This window comes from Salvelinus fontinalis, unplaced genomic scaffold (genome assembly GCF_029448725.1).
Source record: "Salvelinus fontinalis isolate EN_2023a unplaced genomic scaffold, ASM2944872v1 scaffold_1331, whole genome shotgun sequence".
Taxonomy (NCBI): Eukaryota; Metazoa; Chordata; class Actinopteri; order Salmoniformes; family Salmonidae; genus Salvelinus; species Salvelinus fontinalis.
Window position 1 is genome coordinate 914 of NW_026601540.1, and position 12,933 is coordinate 13,846.

The following is a 12,933-nucleotide window of genomic DNA, read 5'->3' on the forward strand; positions in this document are numbered from 1 at the left end:
ACATAAGACATAGCAGAATGTATAGAATTTCAGGAAACTAGCTTTAAAACTGTAAAATGTGTTCTCTTCCCCATGGCAAAATGTCTAGAATTGCGAATAGCAGACAAATTTGCTTTAAAACAGCAACATTTTATCTCCGCTGCCATGGGAGGGCCTCTAAAAATGTTTGTCGGAGAAGGCGCCGTTGGTCACGCCCACTACCACGCCCCCCTATCTATTTCCCCACCTAGTCAGGTGAACAGGGCCTTGCCCTTTATTATGATAAACAAGCCTGGGCAACCATTTCACCAGAGCTGTTGTCTTGGTTGCACTTGTTTTCTAGGATCACTGGTGTCTGGTAATGTACAGGAATGATTCACCTCAGTTCACAGTTCACTCTCTCTGGGAGTATAATTAACGTCACCGCTCTATTGGCCCATTCCACTGTGTGTGGTAAACTATCCAGACCTGTTCTGAAACCCCAGAGGGAGGTTTCATATGGCTTTAAAATAGAGCTGAATGAACACACAATCAACTGGTGACACAATGTCCCGTGGCTATTGTACTAAAGTGGCATAGGTGTGCCAGTAATAGGTCAGATGGTTTCTGTTTGATGCCGCACTAACTATACTGGCCCCAGATCAGTTTGGATCAGTGCCCCAGAAAAGGGGATCTGGTTGGTTCATCTACTGTGGGAAAGTGAGGCTTAAACCAATCCCACGGACATCCCATGTATCGTTTATGTGTGTATTTTCTGTTAATGCCTAGGCAAATGCAAGGGCACCCTGGGTTATGTTGGTGTACAGTGTTTAATCTGTTTGTAATCTGTTTGAGGATGACGCAGCAGTGCTGGTGATCCTTTTAATCTGTATCTTATTGAATCACCTGATCAGGGTCAGATTGGCCTAGCCCCCCTCTGACAAAACACTCACTACCATTGCAGAATAAATTATTAGTCACATTGCATTGCTTTTGAATTCGTTTGGAGGGAGGATGGTGGAAATGTGTATTTTAAAGCCATGTTCCCCTTGGTATTCATGGAAATGTGATTATCAGGAGGGCGCTTATAGCTAAACTAGGAATTCAGGAAGCAATTCTTGTTCTGAATGTGCTTACGTTTAGGGAACTTGGGTAGTCTGAGGGAGCTTCACTGGAGGACATGTCATTCTAATTAGCCCAAATGTGTCTGGTCATCATTCAAGTTTACCGTCAAAGCAACTTATTCATTAGATTCATCTCGATTCTAGATAACATCTGCTGTACCTCCCCTAGTCATGGCCGATATAATGAATGTATATATAATTCACTTTGTCAAGGAAGGTCATGTGGAGACCAGGCTGTCATTGCCATGACGATTTTGGATGACTAGGGGAGGTCAAGCATATTAGAGACAATGGTTAATATGCAGCCATTACAGAATCAGAGGGAATATGTCAACAACAGTGACGTTAGAAGAGCACAGGGTTCATAATACTAACCCTAGACACCAGAGTGGGAGAAGAACTGGGCACTACATAGTGGACTACTTTTGACCAGGGCCCATTCCCAGGTAGCACACTATATAGATCACAGGTTGCCATTTTGGATGCTGCCAGTCGCATGCACTTGGATGTTGTGGCGTTGAGGAACAAGCCACGTGTCAGCGGACAGAAGGGAACAAAGCTATAAATGAGATGTAGCAACAGCGAGGTTAGGGCGTACAGGAGGTAGGACTGGGGGTTTAGCGTGGGGGCTGCCCTTGATGTCAAGCATGGCCTGAGGGGGAGGCACAGGACGTACAAGGAGGGAGAGAGGGGAAGGGATGGGTGGATTAGGGGTTCGGGGGGAGAAATGGGGGATAGAGAGGGTTGGTAGTTGGAGGTACAATAGGTCTGTCTGTTGCTGTGGACAGTGGAAGCGAGGATAGGATGCGCTGAGGCGCACACACAATGTGATAATTGTGCACGTGGATAGCGGTTTACATACAAACTCGTGCATAGGCACAACACAGTGCTCACATTGAAGCTGCCCCATTTTTTTGTTGTCCTACCGTTACCCTTAGAGAGATTTAATGCACTGATAGCCAGAGCAGCAATTGTCCCACATATTGCTGTAGTCTAGCATGACTCACAGAGTTTGGATTACAGCCTGGCTTTAATGACATTGCTGTATACCCCCTCTGGTGTACATCCAACTGTAGCTGGACTGGAATGATTCCTGGTGAGATGACACATGGGGATGCCAGTAATTTAGGGGATTTGTTTTCAGAAGGAGACTAGTGTTATATTTTCAGAGATGTTAAGGTTATTTCTTGCATTGGTTTCTTAAAAGGTAACTACAGTTGAAGTCGGAAATTTATATACACCTTAGCCAAATACATTTAAACTCAGTTTTTCACAATTCCTGACATTTAATTCTAGTAAAAATTCCCTGTCTTAGGTCAGTTAGGATCACCACTTTATTTTAAGAATGTGAAATTTCCGAATAATAGTAGAGAGAATTATTTATTTCAGCTTTTATTTCTTTCATCACATTCCTAGTGGGTCAGATGTTTTACATACACTGAATTAGTATTTGGTAGCGTTGCCCTTAAATTGTTTAACTTGGGTCACACAATAAGTTGGGTGAATTTTGGCCCGTTCTTCCTGACAGAGCTGGTGTAACTGAGTCAGATTTGTAGGCCTCCTTGCTCGCATATGCTTTTTCAGTTCTACCCATACATTTTCTAAAGGATTGAGGTCAGGGTTTTGTGATACCTTGACTTTGTTGCCCTTAAGCCATTTTGCCACAACTTTGGAAGTATGCTTGGGGTCATTGTCCATTTGGAAGCCTCATTTGCAACCTAGCTTAAACTTCCTGACTGATGTCTTGAGATGTTGCTCAATATAGCCACATCATTTTCCGTCCTTATGAAGCCATCTATTTTGTGAAGTACACTAGTCCCTCCTGCAGCAAAGCATCCCCACAACATGATGCCGCCACCCCTGCTTCACGGTTGGGATGGTGTTCTTCGGCTTGCAAGCCTCCCATTTTTCCTCCAAACATAACAATGGTCATTATGGCCAAACAGTTCTATTTTTGTTTCATCAGACCAGAGGACATTTCTCCAAAAAGTACGATCTTTGTCCCCATGTGCAGTTGCAAACCATAGTCTGGCTTTTTTATGCAGCTTTGGAGCAGTGGCTTCTTCCTTGCTGAGCGGCCTTTCAGGTTATGTCGATATAGGACTTGTTTTACTGTGGATATAGATACTTTTGTACCGGTTTCCTCCAGCATATTCACAAGGTCCTCTGCTGTTGTTCTGGGATTGATTTGCACTTTTTGCATCAAAGTACGTTCATCTCTAGGAGACAGAATGAGTCTCCTTCCTGAGAGGTATGACGGCTGCGTGGTCCCATGGTGTTTATACTTGCGTACTATTGTTTGTACAGATGAACGTGGTACCTTCAGGCGTTTGGAAATTGCTCCCAAGGATGTACCAGAATTGTGGAGGTCTATATTTTTTTTTCTGGGGTCTTGGCTGATTTCTTTAAATTTTCCCATGATGTCAAGCAAAGAGGCACTGCGTTTGAAGGTAGGCCTTGAAATACATCCACAGGTACACCTCCAATTGACTCAATGATGCCAATTAGCCTATCAGAAGCTTCTAAAGCCATGACTTAATTATCTGGAATTTTCCAAGCTGTTTAAAGGCACAGTCAACTTAGTGTATGTAAACATCTGACCCACTGGAATTGTGATTTAAGTGAAATAATCTGTCTGTCAACAATTGATGGAAAATGACTTGTGTCATGCACAAAGTAGATGTCCTAACCGACTTGCCAAAACTATAGTTTGTTAACATGAAATTTGTGGAGTGGTTGAAAAATTTGTTTTAATGACTCCAACCTAAGTGAATGTAAACTTCCGACTTCAACTGTATATGCATTTCCATCGTCACAGTGAGCAGTCGTGAGAAATATCAAGGGTTAAAGTTCAGTATTTCTAGTGTCATAAGATTAGCTTTGATAAAATTAGGCTACACATGAACAACTTTTCTCTGTTGCTATTGTTACATTGTTTTGGAGGAACTAGCTACATGTCATTTTGAGGGAGTATTGTGATGGTTTCGGGACACCCGTTTTCCTGAGCCGCTGCTCTTCTTCTGATGCAATTGGTCTCATGCTAGTTAATGGCTGTTTTGATTGGCCTCTCCCAGCACATGAATGGTGTCCTTGTCCCTCCATCCCTCTGCAGTTTTTTCCCTTCAAACAATCTTTTTTCTCTTCTTCTTTGGGCAGTTCTTCTGTTTTCCTTGTTGTCGTGCTTCAGTAGACGTGTGTATCAGTGTGACTATGGCTGATATTAAAACAGCTAGGGTGTGTGTGTGTGTGTGTGTGTTGTAGTCATAGAGCTGTTCAGCATTCCGATGATGGCTAGCCCATTCCCCTCATCTCACTTGCAGATGTGCATAAGCCCTACATTCGGGGATTCCATTTGTCAAATGTATGCTGAATTACCCTCGGCTTGGGTTTAGGCCTCTCTCTCCTCTCCCTCTATGTGGATTGGGGCCACCAGCTCGGCTTACCCAGTAATAGCGCTCCCAAACATGATGCAGGCCAGGGCTGTACTTCTGTCCATAGAAACAGAATCACTAGAATGGAAATGCTATGAGGGTGCAGTCAAATTGCCATGACTATGAGGCTGTCAAGGTTTTCTTTTTCATTCTAGTAATTCTATTTCTATGGTGCTGCCTGGCTGCCACAGGCAGGAGTGGAAACGCCATAGAACTAGAATGAGTAGAACATGAAACAACCCAGGCCATCGCCATTTGGCTGCACCCAATGGGATTCTCATTCTAGTAATTCCATTTCTATGGTGCAGCTTGGCTGCCACAGACAGGAACTGCTGAGCAGCGTTGCTACCTACATGGTTAAACAAGCTTGATGCCCTCAATCTCACACAAATTATCAATGAACCTACCAGGTACCACCCCAAAGCCGTAAACACGGGCACCCTCATAGATATCATCCTAACCAACTTGCCCTGTAAATACACCTCTGCTGTTTTCAACCAAGATCTCAGCGATCACTGCCTCATTGCCTGCATCTGTAATGGGTCAACGGTCAAACGACCTCCACTCATCACTGTCAAATGCTCCCTGAAACACTTCAGCGAGCAGGCCTTTCTAATCGACCTGGCCCGGGTATCCTGGAAGGATATTGACCTCATCCAGTCAGTAGAGGATGCCTGGTTATTTTTTTTAAATGCCTTGCTCACCATCTTAAATAAGCATGCCCCATTCAATACATTTAGTACCAGGAACAGATATAGCCCTTGGTTCTCTCCAGACCTGACTGCTCTTAACCAACACAAAAACATCCTATGGCGTTCTGCATTAGTATCGAACAGCCCCCGTGATATGCAACTTTTCAGGGAAGTTGGAAACCAATATACACAGGCAGTTAGAAAAGCCAAGGCTAGCTTTTTCATGCAGAAATTTGCTTCCTGCAACACAAAGTCAAAAAAAATCTGGGACACTGTAAAGTCTATGGAGAATAAGAACACCTCCTCCCAGCTGCCCACTGCACTGAGGATAGGAAACTGTCACCACTGATGAATCCACTATAATTGAGAATTTCAGTAAGCATTTTTCTACGGCTGGCCATGCTTTCCACCTGGCTACCCCTACCCCGGTCAACAGCACTGCACCCCCCCACAGCAACTCGCCCAAGCCTTCCCCATTTCTCCTTCTCCCAAATCCAGTCAGCTGATGTTCTGAATGAGCAGCAAAATCTGGACCCCTACAAATCAGCCGGGCTAGACAATCTGGACCCTTTCTTTCTAAAACTATCTGCCAGAATTATTGCAACCCCTATTACTAGCCTGTTCAACCTCTCTCTCGTGTCGTCTGAGATTCCCAAAGATTGGAAAGCAGCTGCGGTCATCCCCCTCTTCAAAGGGGGGGACACTCTTGACCCAAACTGCTTCAGACCTATATCTATCCTACCCTGCCTTTCTAAGGTCTTCGAAAGCCAAGTCAACAAACAGATTACCGACCATTTCGAATCCCACCGCACCTTCTCCGCTATGCAATCTGGTTTCAGAGCTGGTCATGGGTGCACGTCAGACACGCTCAAGGGCCTAAACGATATCTTAACCGCCAACGATAAGAAACAATACTGTGCAGCCGTATTCATTGACCTGGCTAAGGCTTTTGACTCTGTCAATCACCACATCCTCATCGGCAGACTCGATAGCCTTGGTTTCTCAAATGATTGCCTCGTCTTGTTCACCAACTACTTCTCTGATAGAGTTCAGTGTGTCAAATCGGAGGGCCTTTTGTCCGGGCCTCTGACAGTCTCTATGGGGGTGCCACAGGGTTCAATTCTTGGCCCGACTCTCTTCTCTGTATACATCAATGATGTCGCTCTTGCTGCTCGTGAGTCTCTGATCCACCTCTACACAGACGACACCATTCTGTATACTTCTGGCCCTTTGGACACTGTGTTAAAAACCCTCCAGACGAGCTTCAATGCCATACAACTCTCCTTCCGTGACCTCCAACTGCTCTTAAATACAAGTAAAACTAAATGCATGCTATTCAACCGATCGCCACCTGCACCTGCCCGCCCGTCCAGCATCACTACTCTGGATGGTTTTGACTTAGAATATGTGGACAACTACAAATACCTAGGTGTCTGGTTAGACTGTAAACTCTCCTTCCAGACTCACATCAAACATCTCCAATCCAAAGTTAAATCTAGAATTGGCTCCCTATTTCGCAACAAAGCATCCTTCACTCATGCTGCCAAACATACCCTCGTAAAACTGACCATCCTACCGATCCTCGACTTCGGCGATGTCATTTACAAAATTGCCTCCAATACCCTACTCCATAAATTGGATGCAGTCTATCACAGTGCCATCCGTTTTGTCACCAAAACCCCATATACTACCCACCACTGCGACCTGTACGCTCTCGTTGGCTGGCCCTCGCTTCATACTCGTCGCCAAACCCACTGGCTCCAGGTCATCTACAAGACCCTGCTAGGTAAAGTCCCCCTTATCTCAGCACCCACCTCCAGCAGGTATATCTCTCTAGTCACCCCCAAAACCAATTCCTCCTTTGGCTGCCTCACCTTCCAGTTCTCTGCTGCCAATGACTGGAACAAACTACAAAAATCTCTGAAACTGGAAACACTTATCTCCCTCACTAGCTTTAAGCACCAGCTGTCAGAGCAGCTCACAGATTACTGCACCTGTACATAGCCCATCTATAATTTAGCCCAACACAATTTTCGCTTTGTCATTATGGGGTATTGTGTGTAGATTGAGATTTAAATTTTATTTAAATCCATTTTAGAATAAGGCTGTAAAGTAACAACATTTGGAAAAAGTCAAGGGGTCTGAACTTTCCGAATGCACTGTATGTATACTGAACAAAAATGTAAACGCAGCATGCATTCAAAGATTTTACTGAGTTACAATTCATATAAGGAAATCAGTCAATTTTAAATGAATTCATTAGGCACTAATCTATGGATTTAACATGAATGCAGATCTGTGTCTGTTAGTCACAGATACCGTAAAAAAGAAGGTAAGGACGTGGATCAGAAAAGCAGTCAGTATCTGGTGTGACCGCCATTTGCCTCATGCAGCGCGACATCTCCTTCCATTAGAGTTGATCAGGCTATTGATTGTTTCCTGTGGAACACGCTGTAGTATACGTTGATCGATGAGTATGCGGGCCATGGAAGAACTGAGATTTTCAGCTCCCAGGAATTGTGTACAGATCCTTGCGACATGGAGCTGTGCATTATCATTCTGAAACATGAGGTGATGGCGGCTGATGAATGGCACAACAATGGGCCTCAGGATCTCGTCACGGTATCTTTGTGCGTTCAAATTGACATTGATCAAATGCAATTGTGTTCGTTGTATGTAGCTAATGCCTGCCCATACCATAACCCCACCGCTACCATGGTGCACTCAAACCGCTCGACCACACAACGCCATACACATGGTCAGCAGTTGAGGCCAGTTGGATGTACTGCCAAATTCTCTAAAACAACGTTGGTGGCTTACGGTAGAAAAATGGGCATTCAATTCTCTGGCAACAGCTCTGGTGGACATTCCTGCAGTCAGCATGCCAATTGCACGCTGCTTCAGAACTTGTGGCATTGTGTTGTGTGACACAACTGCACATTTTAGAGTGGCCTTCTATTGACCCCAGCACGAGGTTCACCTGTGTAATGATTATGCTGTTTAATCAGCCTCTTGATATGCCACACTTGTCAGGTGGATGGCTTATCTTGGCAAAGGAGAAATGTTCACTAACAGGGATGTAATCAAATTTGTTCACAGAATTTAAGAGAAATAAGCTTTTTGTGCATATGGAAAATTTCTGGGATCTTTTATTTCAGCTCATGAAACATGGGACCAACACTTTACATGTTGCATTCATGTTTTTGTTCAGTGTATGTCCTCGTGAATATGTCCTCGTAATTCAAATGTTCTTTAAATTCACAACAGGTTTGAGGAACCCTGATCCGATTGGCTCCGGCACCGCCCTACCAGGTGACCCTACAGCGGGGGAGACGGGTAAGGAGACCCAGCCACAGCCTCCCCTGTCCAACAGTGCGTTGCACTGTGCCCACCACTACAACCATGTCCACCCCCAGCGGCAGCCCTGAGAGAGAGGGCTCCACAGGGGGACCCAACCAGCTGGAGTGTCCCCTCTCCTCTCCCCCTGGCATGGACCATTCCATGGGCAGCCCCCTGCTCAGCCCGGACTCATCTTGCCAAGATGCCATGCTCTCAGGGCATCGTGAGGCTGCAGTCTTGGTTCAGCTGGGAGGCACACACCTTGCAGCACCCGCAGCCGTCAGCCACCGCACTCGCCCCGGGGGGGCACAGCTGGACACTCACATACCGCCGGGCAGCTGGCACCCACCTGGAGGTGTGAGGAGGAGAGAGGAGAGGTTTAGGTTCCTAGGCATAAACTGAAAGAAGCATAGGAAAGTAAAAAGTCATTTTTGTCATGTAATTTCTTGTTGTGGTCTGCCTTCATGGGTAAAACACTACTAGTGATAAAGATGTTCTAGGAGTCTATTTTGATCATTTTATATTAATTTTGAGATGTCAACTGATAGTTTAATTTGATTATTGTGTCCCCTTTGGAGTGGTTTTGAACACTGTTTACAATGAATTTATGTACTTTAACTTCAATTTGAAGCTCATAATTTCTACCCCTCCATCCCTGTGGATGTCTTGTCTGTCTAGGCAGCTGTTTAAGTGTTGTATCCAATCCCCTGCCAACTCGTGAATCGAATAGCAGTACATTAGTCTTCCGTGCCAACTTCTTCCAGTAAAAAAAATCAACAGTATGTAAAAGTCCCACCCTTAGACAGTGAGTCAAAGTTATTTGACAAGCACACACATGCCTATAAAAAAAAAGGCACAATTCAAGGTAGGACTGGTGGGCTACAAAAATGTTCGGTTACATTTTACATTAGTGCCCTTATAACAGTGATTATTCCTGTAATCACAGTGTAACAAGTATTGTAATTACTCATTAGTACACTGGGTTAGGGTTAAGGATTACTACTGTAAGTACATTGTTACAATTAGTTACAATGAGTAATTACAAAATTACACGAGCAGTTACACAGTAGCACTGTCTTGTAAAAGTGTTACCAAATAGTCTGTAGGCTACAGCAGTTTGAAAATATATATCTTCAGGCAACAGAAAAAAAACGGTAGACAAAGTTCTCACTTGTGTCTCTCTAAAATACAATTACTTGCGTATGACAGTCAAATCACCTCCAACTGCTCATTACAAAACGGTCTAAGCAATCCACTCATCCATTGCTATTTTGTTGCATGATTTGCATATGATCAAAATCATACTAATTTGACAGCTGCCAAGGTGATACGACTTACCTGACTGGTGACTGCCATTGTCAAGAAAACAAAGATGATACGTTTTGCCATAATTATTGAAAATTCCAAAGAAACAGTAGACAGTTGTCAGAAAACAAGCTCTGACCTCGTTATTAGTCCGCTTGAAGACAGTTCTGAACTTTTAAATCCTCTTTCAAGAATAGACTACAGTCGCACAGTTGCGTTAGATGAATAGCAGTCGTTGAAGTGTAGAGAACAGTTATTTTCATCCCTTCCCGGAGATCGTCACAGCACTCTAAAAAAATCATTCAACAGAGAGAGTATCCTGATCTACTTTAAACCAACTCCTGAGCTACGCAGAAACTCCGCCCATGCGTCGCCATATGTCCAGCCAATTATCATTCTGGCAGCGGGCCAGACATTCCAAATGGGTGGAGTTAAGGAGAGGGCTACAAATTGATTGGGGGGGGGGGGGGGGGGGGCGTGCTTGGGGATGAATACTGTCATTCATAAAAATCTGTAGAAGTATGTCGTGTTTATTTTATTGTGCTGGACTAAAATGTAACCGGTGCTTTTAAGTCTCATTTAGGCTTCCTGACATTCCACCTTTGTAGCCACTGCTCTGCTAACACCAAGATAAATATACCCGGCTTGCTGGTGAGCGCTTTAGACACTCCCAGTACAGTACAGTAATACTTATAGCAACAGCACCTCAGGAAAGGCGAAGCATTCCGGTGGTTTTGATATTAGTGTAACAGTACAAAAAATGTAGTCAAGGTGAAATGCAAAACATTAAAGTTATATTAAGAGTATAGGTATTACATGATTTCAGGGAAGTGAGACCTTGTCTACCTACTTGTGGCTTAATAAACCTTGTCCATTTTGTGGACTGCACAGATGTGTTTCATTACTTCCTATGCACTCTATACTTCCACTAAAGAACGGGCACTGTCTGGGTCTTGATTGTTTAAAACAGCCATGAGGATAGACCTTGGTGTGTATTGTAAAGTTAATGGTTAACCCTGTTTATTACTAAAAGCCCATGTGAGTCCATTGTGCATCTTCTCCCAGACTCCCACTCAATACTACATTCCCATTTTTCCCATCAAGTTCTCTTTCTTTGTGATTAGCTACTCCCTTGTGCTCTTTCCATTCCTGGCACACCTCAAACACACAACCCATATTTGATGAAAGAATGCAATATGATAGGGAGAATGTGTTAAGTTCATGTTTTAAGTATCCCTATATTTCTGTTATTACGAGGCTATCACTCTGTCAAGAGTGCGCATGCGCAGGAGGTTTTGGTCGTTGTTGGACCTAGCCTCGAGTGTGATGGCTACTTGTAGTGTGTTCATATAGTATAGTAAACTTTGTTAACCTGGAACTTTGTCGTTGTGTCATTTCGAGTTAACATTGGTAGCAGAGGATGGCTTCTAACTACAACGTGCCACCTCGCCTCGACGAGAAGAGGTGGTACGAAAGTTGGAAAAATGAACTGGGAATCTGGATACGCGTTACTAATCTGGACGCGAAAAAGCAAGCACTTGCGGTGGTATTATCGCTGGAGGGAAGAGCGAGAGATACAGCACTGGAAATATCCGTTGAGGATTTGAACAAGGATGACGGTATGGGAACTTTGATCACAGCACTGGATTCTGTATTTCTCAAAGAAGAGAAAGACCGTGCCTATGAGGCATATTCAAAATTTGACAGTGTTACGAGAGATATTTCGGTTGCAATGGCAGACTACATCATTGATTTCGAACAGAGGTACAATAGAATGCGCAAGTACGACATGGTTCTCCCCGATGCAGTGTTAGGGTTCAAGTTGCTAGACACTGCTTGTCTAGATGGTAGGGAGAAACAGTTGGCTTTGACTGCTTGTACTGTGCTGACTTTTGCATCTATGAAGTCGGCACTAAAAATAATATTTGGTGAGAAGACGTCTGTTGCGCCAATAACAGATGGAATGCAAGTGAGTGACGCAGCATATTACACCGAGCAGCACAGAAAAGGCGCCAACAAGTCACGTTCTCAAGACAACCAGAAGAGGGCGCCATTTCCCGGCACAAATCCACTGGACAAAAATGGAAGGAGATCAAAATGTGCAATTTGTCAAAGCACTTACCATTGGGTTAAAGACTGTCCTCATAAAAATGAACAAGTTAAACTAACAGAGGAAAATGTACACACAGAGATAGAGCAGTGTAACATTACACTGTTTTCAAATGAATCTGCTTCTGATACTGAGATTTTTATAGTTGAATCCTTAGGATCTGCTGTGATTGATACTGCATGTACACGGACAGTGTGTGGTGCAAAATGGCTTGATAGCTATGTCAGTGAACTAAATATGAAAGAAGTACAAAATATGATTGACACACCAAGCAACAGAGCTTTCAAATTTGGAGATGGTAGAATTGTCCATTCTACCAAGAGAGTTAAGATACCAGCAAAAATTGGTCAGACTAAGTGTCACATTGAAACAGAGGTGGTCCCTACAGATATCCCCTTACTATTAAGCAAATCTTCCCTCAAGAAGGCAGGGGCTGTACTAGACATAACAAATGACCAGGCAGTGATGTTTAAACAACCAGTGACTCTTTAACTTACTACCTCAGGCCACTATTGTGTAAACATTTTAGACAAAGACATCACACAGACTCCATGCAAAAATTAGATTCTGACTGACACAGAGAACATGAGCACTAAAGAAAAACACAAAGTATTGTTAAAGCTTTACAAACAGTTTGGACATGATACAGTTGACAGACTTCAGAAGTTACTCAACAGTTCAGGGAACAATGATGATGAGAAGTACGAAACTGGAAACAAAGTGTACTACAAACGAGTTGACTGTCAAGAGTGGAAAGGACCGGGAGTAGTCATTGGTCAAGATGGTGTGGTGATATTTGTGAGGCACGGAGGCATGATTGTCAGGGTGCATCACTCAAGATTGCGGAAAGTAAATGATCAACAAGATAGAGGGGCTGTTGCTGAGAATCAGTCTCCTAATGAAAATGACAAAAAGGACACAGTAACAGACACAAACCTACCAGATGTCGCATCCAATGAAAGGGACATCGACAC